This window comes from Triticum urartu, chromosome 2, assembly GCF_003073215.2.
Source record: "Triticum urartu cultivar G1812 chromosome 2, Tu2.1, whole genome shotgun sequence".
Taxonomy (NCBI): Eukaryota; Viridiplantae; Streptophyta; class Magnoliopsida; order Poales; family Poaceae; genus Triticum; species Triticum urartu.
The window spans coordinates 533,542,777-533,552,895 of NC_053023.1; the positions used below are offsets into that span (position 1 = coordinate 533,542,777).

At 46.4% G+C, this 10,119-nt stretch overlaps 1 long non-coding RNA gene across 1 annotated transcript; it reads right to left on the reverse strand.

The window, feature by feature from the left end:
• Positions 1-6,988: 6,988 nt before the first annotated feature.
• Positions 6,989-9,373, reverse strand: LOC125541789. The gene is made up of 3 exons (XR_007297648.1): positions 8,709-9,373; positions 8,448-8,573; positions 6,989-8,339 (listed from the first exon to the last, which is right to left on the reverse strand). It is a non-coding gene; the product is annotated as an uncharacterized LOC125541789 (long non-coding RNA).
• Positions 9,374-10,119: the final 746 nt, after the last annotated feature.

Here is a 10,119-nt window from a genome sequence, read left to right on the forward strand (position 1 = left end):
AAGAACGCTGACAAGGTGTGCAAGCTACAACGCTTGATTTATGGGCTGGTGCAAGCATCTCGGAGTTGGAACATTCGCTTTGATGAGATGATCAAAGCGTTTGGGTTTACGCAGACTTATGGAGAAGCCTGCGTTTACAAGAAAGTGAGTGGGAGCTCTGTAGCATTTCTCATACTATATGTAGATGGCATACTTTTGATGGGAAATGATATAGAACTCTTGGACAGCATCAAGGCCTACTTGAATAAGAGTTTTTCAATGAAGGACCTTGGAGAAGCTGCTTATATATTAGGCATCAAGATCTATAGAGATAGATCGGGACGCCTCATAGGTCTTTCACAAAGCACATACCTTGATAAGATATTGAAGAAGTTCAATATGGATCAATCTAAGAAAGGGTTCTTGCCTGTGTTACAAGGTATGAAATTGAGCTCAGCTCAATGTCCGACCACGGCAGAAGAGATAGAAGAGATGAGTGTCATCCCCTATGCCTCAGCCATAGGTTCTATTATGTATGCCATGCTGTGTACCAGACCTGATGTAAACCTTGCCGTAAGTTTGGTAGGAAGGTACCAAAGTAATCCCGGCAAGGAACACTGGACAGCGGTCAAAAATATCCTGAAGTACCTGAAAAGGACTAAGGAAATGTTTCTCGTTTATGGAGGTGACGAAGAGCTCGTCGTAAAGGGTTACATCGACGCTAGCTTCGACACAGATCTGGATGACTCTAAGTCACAAACCGGATACGTGTATATTTTGAATGGTGGGGCAGTAAGCTGGTGCAGTTGTAAGCAGAGCGTCGTGGCGGGATCTACATGTGAAGCGTAGTACATGGCAGCCTCTGAGGCAGCGCATGAAGCAATATGGGTGAAGGAGTTCATCACCGACCTAGGAGTCATACGCAATGCGTCAGGGCCAATCAAACTCTTTTGTGACAACACTGGAGCTATTGCACTTGCCAAGGAGCCCAGGTTTCACAAGAAGACAAGGCACATCAAGCGTCGCTTCAACTCCATTCGTGAAAATGTTCAAGATGGAGACATAGATATTTGTAAAGTACATACGGACCTGAATGTAGCAGATCCATTGACTAAACCTCTCCCTAGGGCAAAACATGATCAACACCAGAATTCCATGGGTGTTCGATTCATCACAATGTAACTAGATTATTGACTCTAGTGCAAGTGGGAGACTGTTGGAAATATGCCCTAGAGGCAATAATAAAAGCATTATTATTATATTTCCTAGTTCATGATAATTGTCTTTATTCATGCTATAATTGTGTTATCCGGAAATCGTAATACATGTGTGAATAACAGACACCAACATGTCCCTAGTAAGCCTCTAGTTGACTAGCCCGTTGATCAACAGATAGTCATGGTTTCCTGACTATGGACATTGGATGTCATTGATAACGAGATCACATCATTAGGAGAATGATGTGATGGACAAAAACCCAATCCTAAACATAGCATAAGATCGTATAGTTCGTTGGCTAGAGTTTTCCAATGTCAAGTATCCTTTCCTTAGACCATGAGATCCTGTAACTCCCGGATACCGTAGGAGTGCTTTGGGTATACCAAACGTCACAACGTAACTGGGTGACTATAAAGGTAGACTACGGGTATCTCCGAAAGTGTCTGTTGGGTTGACACGGATCAAGACTGGGATTTGTCACTCCGTATGACGGAGAGGTATCACTGGCCCACTCGGTAATGCATCATCATTATGAGCTCAAAGTGACCAAGTGTCTGGTCACGGGATCATGCATTACGGTACGAGTAAAGTGACTTGCCGGTAACGAGATTGAACGAGGTATTGGGATACCGACGATCGAATCTCGGGCAAGTAACATACCGATTGACAAAGGGAATTGTATACGGGGTTGATTAATCCTTGACATCGTGGTTCATCCGATGAGATCATCGTGGAGCATGTGGGAGGCCAACATGGGTATCCAGATCCCGCTGTTGGTTATTGACTGGAGAGTCGTCTCGGTCATGTCTGCTTGTCTCCCGAACCCGTAGGGTCTACACACTTAAGGTTCGGTGGGGCTAGGGTTGTGAAGATATGTATATGCAGTAACCCAAATGTTGTTCGGAGTCCCGGATGAGATCCCGGACGTCACGAGGAGTTCCGGAATGGTCCAGAGGTAAAGAATTATATATAGGAAGTGCTATTTCGGCCATCAGGACAAGTTTCGGGGTCACCGGTATTGTACCGGGACCACCGGAAGGGTCCCGGGGGTCCACCGGGTGGGGCCACCTATCCCGGAGGGCCCCATGGGCTAAAGTGGGAAGGGACCCAGCCCAAAGTGGGCTGGGGTGCCACTCCCCTAAGGGCCCATGCGCCTAGGGTTGGGGGAAACCCTAAAAGGGGGCGCCCCCTTGCTTGGGGGGCAAGCCCCCACCCCTTGGCCGCCGCCCCCTAGGAGATTGGATCTCCTAGGGCCGGCCACCCCCCTAGGCACCCCTATATATAGTGGGGGAGAGGGAGGACTTCATACCTCAGCCTTTGGCGCCTCTCTCTCCCTTGTTACGTCTCTCTCTCTCGTTGTATAGGCGAAGCCCTGCAACTATGACGCCCTGCATCCACCACCACGCCGTCGTGCTGCTGGATCATCATCAACCTCTCCTTCCCCCTTGCTGGATCAAGAAGGAGGATACGTCTCCCGTCCCGTACGTGTGTTGAACGTGGAGGTGCTGTCCGTTCAGCACTTGATCATCGGTGATTTGGATCACGTCGTGTTCGACTACCTCATCCCCATTCTTTGAACGCTTCCGCTCGCGATCTACAAAGGTATGTAGATGCATCCGATTACTCGTTGCTAGATGAACTCATAGATGGATCTTGGTGAAACCGTAGGAAAATTTTTGTTTTCTGCTACGTTCCCCAACAAAAACAAGAAACAAAACGATTCGATTGCAAGATCTAAAGATATACCTTCAAGCACTCACCTCCCCGGCAACGGCGCCAGAAAAGAGCTTGATGTCTACTACACAACCTTCTTCTTGTAGACGTTGTTGGGCCTCCAAGTGCAGAGGTTTGTAGGACAGTAGCAAATTTCCCTCAAGTGGATGACCTAAGGTTTATCAGTCTGTAGGAGGCGTAGGATGAAGATGGTCTCTCTCAAGCAACCCTGCAACCAAATAACAAAGAGTCTCTTGTGTCCCCAACACACCCAATACAATGGTAAATTGTATAGGTGCACTAGTTCGGCGAAGAGATGGTGATACAAGTGCAATATGGATGGTAGATAAAGGTATTTGTAATCTGAAATTATAAAAACAGCAAGGTAACTAATGGTAAAAGTGAGCGTAGACAGTATTGCAATGCTAGGAAACAAGGCCTAGGGTTCATACTTTCACTAGTGCAAGTCCTCTCAACAATAATAACATAATTGGATCACATAACTATCCCTCAACATGCAACAAAGAGTCACTCCAAAGTCACTAATAGCGGAGAACAAACGAAGAGATTATGGTAGGGTACGAAACCACCTCAAAATTATTCTTTCCAATCAATCCGTTGGGCTATTCCTATAAGTGTCACAAACAGCCCTAGAGTTCGTACTAGAATAACACCTTAAGACACAAATCAACCAAAACCCTAATGTCACCTAGATACTCCAATGTCACCTCAAGTATCCGTGGGTATGATTATACGATATGCATCACACAATCTCAGATTCATCTATTCAACCAACACATAGGACCTGAAAGAGTGCCCCAAAGCTTCTACCGGAGAATCACGACAAAAACTTGTGCCAACCCCTATGCATAGGTTCATGGACGGAACCCGCAAGTTGATCACCAAAACATACATCAAGTGAATCATGTGATATCCCATTGTCACCATAGATACGCACGACAAGACATACATCAAGTGTTCTAAAATCTTTAAAGACTCAATCCGATAAGATAACTTCAAAGGGGAAACTCAATCCATTACAAGAGAGTAGAGGGGGAAGAAACATCATAGGATCCAAATATAATAGCAAAGCTCGCTATACATCAAGATTGTATCACCTCAAGAACACGAGAGATAGAGATCAAACACATAGCTACTGGTACATACCCTCATCCCCGAGGGAGAACTACTCCCTCCTCGTCATGGAGAGCACCGGGATGATGAAGATGGCCACCGAAGAGGGATTCCCCCTCCGGCAGGGTGCCGGAATGGGTCTAGATTGGTTTTCGGTGGCTACGGAGGCTTGTGGCGGCGGAAGTCCCGATCTATTCTGTTCCCCGATCATTTTAGGGTATATGGGTATATATAGGAGGAAGAAATACGTCAGGGGAGCCACGAGGGGCCCACGAGGGTGGAGGGCGCGCCCTAGGGGGTGGGCGCGCCCCCCTACCTCGTGGCTCCCTCGTTTCTTTCCTGACGTGCACTCCAAGTCCATCAGGTTGCTTTCCTTCCAAAAATAACTTCTCCAGAAGGTTCCATCCCGTTTCGACTCCGTTTGATATTCCTTTTCTTTGAAACACTGAAACAAGGGAAAAAACAGGAACTGGCACTGGGCTCTGGGTCAATAGGTTAGTCCCAAAAATAATATAAAAGTGGATAATAAAGCCCAATAATGTCCAAAACAGAAGATAATATAGCATGGAGCAATCAAAAATTATAGATACGTTGGGGACGTATCAGTGACCAACCTGTTGCAGGAGCATATGTAGACGTTATGAATGTTTGGCAAGCTCGATATGATGACTACTTAATAGTTTAGTGCGCCATGCTTTACGGCTTAGAACCAGGACTTCAAAAACGTTTTGAATGTCACAATGCATATGAGATGTTCCAAGAGCTGAAATTGATATTTCAGATGTGGCACCCCGGCTCAGAGAAACCAGAACGCCTCGTATTCCAGCCCAGAGGTTGAGGTGAAGACTTCTGGAATACGGCACTGCTTAGCATAGAACAAACCAGCTCTCTATTACAACACGAATATGAATACAAGGTCTCCGGATTATAATGAATAACACCGCCACGACGACGCTACGCCAACCATAGTTGCTCTATGCAAGCAGCATAACAACTTGAGACAGCGGAACCTCTACTGGCAGCGGAACAACAAGCGACGATGATGGACTCCAATCCGCAGGGACTCTGGCTGGAACGTTTATCCTAGCTTGTGAATACAGGGACCACACCAAACAAGCAAGCAAACCAGGCACGACCTACAAACTGGCATGACACGCCAGGTCAGTATATTGAATGTACTTGCAAGCTCACAATTAATCAAAAGTAACTAAGATAGACAACAGCATGGCAATTACATGTTAAAGCAATCATGAACATGATACTAACAGAACAACGTGGCCTGCACAACTAAACATGATACAACTAGAACAACTTTAGCACGACATGAGCATATGAACATGATGAAACTACATGCAACAAATTAACATGATCATGCACCAACTTACTCTTATTCGGCCGTTAACGCGTAACCATCTCATACATCCACTTACCAACCTCGGTATCCACGATACCATGATAACCCACAAGTATAGGGGATCAATTGTAGCCTCTTTCGATAAGTAAGAGTGTCGAACCCAACGAGGAGCTAAAGGTAGAACAAATATTCCCTCAAGTTCTATCGACCACCGATACAACTCTACGCACGCTTGATGTTCTCTTTACCTAGAACAAGTATGAAACTAGAAGTACTTTGTAGGTGTTTTTGGATAGGTTTGCAAGAATATAAAGAGCGCATAAATAAAAACTAGGGGTTGTTTAGATAAAGACACAATAAAGTTAGTATAGCGAGTGTGGAAAAGTGGTGGCATGAGTTGCGAAATTGTCCCTAAGCAATTGACTACTTTACTAGACCGATAGCAAGTTTTATGTGGGAGAGGCCACTGCTAGCATGTCATCCCTGACTTGGAATTCTATGCACTTATGATTGGAACTATTAGCAAGAATCCTCAACTACTAACGTTTATAAAGGTAAAACCCAACCATACCATTAAGATATATTGGTCCCCCTTCAATCCCATATGCATTAATTTCTATGCTAGGTTGAAGCTTCTGTCACTCTTTCCCTCCAATACATAGTCCTATCAACATACAACTAACCCTATGGTGTGATCCACGCGCGCGCTCATATGATGGGCACCAAAGGACAACAACATAACCACAAGAAAATTAAACCAATCATAGCAATTCACCAATTACCGATAGGACAACGAAAATCTACTCAGACATCATAGGATGGCAACACATCATTGGATAATAATATGAAGCATAAAGCACCATGTTCAAGTAGAGGGTACAGCGGGTTGCGGGAGAGTGGACCGCTGTAGATAGATGGGGGAAGGTGATGAAGATGTTGGTGAAGATGACGGAGGTGTTGGTGTAGATCGTCGTCACACGATGATGGCCCCGGCGGCGTTCCGGCGCCACCGGGAGAGAGGTGGGAGGGCCCCCTTCTTCTTCTTCTTCCTTGACCTTCTCCCTAGATGGGAGAATGGTTTCCCCTCTGGTCCATTGCCTCCATGGCGGCGTAGGGGCGAGAGCCCCTCTAAGATTGGATCTGTCTCTATGTCTCTCTCTGTTTCTGCGTTTCTGATTCTGCCCTTCACCGTTTCTTATATTCCCGGAGATCCGTAACTCCGATTGGGCTGAAATTTTAACATGATTTCTATCCAGATATTGCCTTTATTTCGGCGAAAGAAGGGCACCAACCGCCTTACGGGGTGGCCACGAGGGCCTAGGGCGCGCCTGACCCCCTGGGGCGCGCCCCCTGCCTCGCGGCCCCCTCGGGCATCGTCTCGCATTGATTCTTCTTCCAAAAATTCACATATTCCAAAAAAATCTCCGTTAGTTTTTATCCCGTTTGGACTCCGTTTGATATGGATTTTCTGCGTAACAAAAAAATGCAACAAACAGGAACTAGCACTGGGCACTAGATCAATATGTTAGTCCCAAAAATAGTATAAAAAGTTGCCAAAAGTATGTAAAAGTTTTAGAATATTGGCATGAAACAATAAAAAATTATAGATACGACGGAGACGTATCATACCGTCGTGATCATCTCGCGATCACATAAAGATCAACCAACTTTGGTATCCATGATACCTTCGTGATCCTCTCTCGATCACGACCAATCTCTTTCTCATCATTGAATCGGGGTTATTATTAATCAAGTTATTATTATTGTTGGCTCATAGTGTGACCAACTACGAACTGGGCTCATATCCGCGGGCATGGCTATCGATAGATTTAACACACACTCTACAGAGGTTATTAGCACACTATACCCACACCACGGAACCCATGGCCTCGCACTCCCATACGTGTGGACCAACGACGTTCCAACAAAACCAATCTACTACCATGACATTCTCCCGACCACTCCGACCAACTCCCCTCTTGGGCTAAGTCATGGGTGGCCCCGATGTCTACCAAAGACATCCAACGGCCACCGTCGTGGCAAAACATAAACGGTCCCAAACGGGGACAAAGCGCGCAAACAACTCGGGCACATAAGGTTTATGTCCGCCTACCTGATCAGGGTAGTGCGCGCCCATAACCTTCCCTCGTTGGAGGCACCGACGGGAGGCATGGCAACAGACCGCACTAGGGCCTTCCCATAAAAGGCAAATGTGGTTGCACTGGTCAGCTCGATCTGGTGGCACCATGACTCGGCCAACAGTTGTTCAAGTTCATAATTATCTGGTTAAACTTGAATGCAATGAGTTGAGCCATATTAAAATAACATGATGCAACTACAATGCATGAGCATGATATCAACATAAAGATGGAGGTGCAACACAATCATCGAGCATAACAACAATGAATCATATATCCAACTAAGCATGGCATACTGACGAGCATGATCATAACACTACACATGAGCATATCATGAACACTAGCATCATAAAGAAATACCATGCAAGAATATAACAAGAATACTACCAGGTAAGCATGCAACCAACTGGGTGCAAAGGAACATGCATAGCAACAATACTGATAACAAACGGTAAGCATGCATCAGACTGAACATCACTATTACCAGAATGTACTACTACTACTACTACTAAGCATGACATGTGAACATGATACTAGCAAGTAATACAAGATAACAAGATGCATCGGAGCATATCATGAAGGTGAACATGAAATCACGAGCATAACCGCAACAACGACAGTAGTAGCAAACAAGCATGCAGATAATGGGCAAGCTTTTATTAAATATTCAAGTGGAAAGCATGGCTACTGCATGGCTATCATGCAAGTGGCTGTTGTGACTTGCCTGGGGGTGACAGAGACTCCGAGAAGAAGTGTGGTGAAGCCGTAGAATGAAACGCCGGACGGTTCTCTCTCGGAGGGGGCTGATTAGAGGCAATGGCAAAATGGTCATTTTCAATATGGGACCACCTAGTGAAAATGTTACCAACAGAAAGATCTCGATGAGACGAAGAAGTGAGCGTTGGTTTCACCTCAATCGGAGTTACGGTTGCGGAGTTATGAGGTGTAGAAGATCAGGGACCAATCTGTGAATATTTTTATCACTAACGGGTCCCTGGCGGCTGAAACAGAAAGCGCCTTCGACATAACACGTTTTCCTAAATAGAAAGCGCATTAAGGGCCGTAGTACATGAGAACACGCTTTCAGTAGGGGAAAACTCACTTCGGCACAAGAGGAAAGCAATACACTTTCCTTCAACGAAACCACATTCCAGGAAAACGTGTCCACTTACGTGAAGTGCTGGTGGTGGGGCCCGGCTTGTGCAGCTGACACGGGGGCCCACCCTTCTCCTCTCTCTCCCCACGCGCCTGTCTTCTTCCTCCCATCGATCAGAGCAGAGCAGGGGCGCGGGAGGAACAGAGGAGGGGCGCCGGCGAGCCTAGCTACCTCTGGCCACCTCCGGCCGAGGCGCGACCCCCGGCGAGCGCGGCGTAGCCTGCCGCCTCCATCCCCGAGAAGAGGAGGCGCCGGGGAGGACTAGGGCCGCGACGACGGGAGGAGAACGGAGAGGAGCTCCAGCGGCGGTTGAAGAAGAGGGCAGCGGCCCTGGGGTACTCCGGCGAGGGGCAAAGGGGGTGGGCGACTCAGCGGAACGAGGGGGAGAGGGTGGAGGCCTCGGGAGGAGGAGAGAGCGCTCGTGGTGGCCGGAAGAGACGAGGCCGACGCGGCCATGGCGGACGGAGGAGGGAACGGCGAGATGTGATCGCTCCGGTGGGACCTCGCGCTTGCCTTACATAGGCCAGGGGAGGGCTCGGGGATGCTCTAGAGATATCCAGATCGACGCCAATGGAGGAGCAGAGGAGGATTGTGGCACGGGCGCGGCGATGGCGACCACACCACAGCGATGCAGGGCGGGGCATCGATCCAGCGTGGTGCATATGAGCACGGGGGAGCTCCAGGACAGAAGGGCTAATTTGGTTGTTGGGGATGGTAAACCCTGGGCAATAAACCCTCAAGTGGGGGTTTCCCTGCTCACCTGGAATCCGAGGACCACCACGGGAAATACCCCTTTACTGTTTGGACACCAAGGGGAAAGGGAGGGGGCATGCAAAAATCGTGATTCATCCATTTTAATCAAAACTGACCACAAATGAATACAGTATTTTCCACAATAACATCATAGCAATTGCAGAGTATATACTGTCCCGTTTCACAAAGGTTGAAAACAAATGAGAATAAAAACTGAAATATAATTTTGCAGGGAAATTCAGGAAAATCAAAATACACAATAATTATAATATATTCAACTCACATCCACACGTGCATACCAGTCATAATTACATGTCAAGTCAAACAAATTATGCATCATCAATATTGAAAATGGTACTTATGGTCACAAGTCCAAATTATACATCATCAACAATGAAAATTGCAGTTTTGTGAACAGTCCATATTAAACTCGGAATAACTTCCATCATCAACTTCCGGCAAGAAATCTGCAGAGAAAAACTAGTAAATTTTAAGTATGTTTATTTTCACTTCTTAACAACAATAATCATTGTACGATATTACATTATCAAATATAAGCATGGATTTTTCTGTCCAAGTGGTTAAACAAATCAGAAACCTCTCTAGTGGATTAAAAAAAGGCAGACATACTAGCTGCATAAGGTAAATCTTGCATGGAAAGATGCAATTGGTAT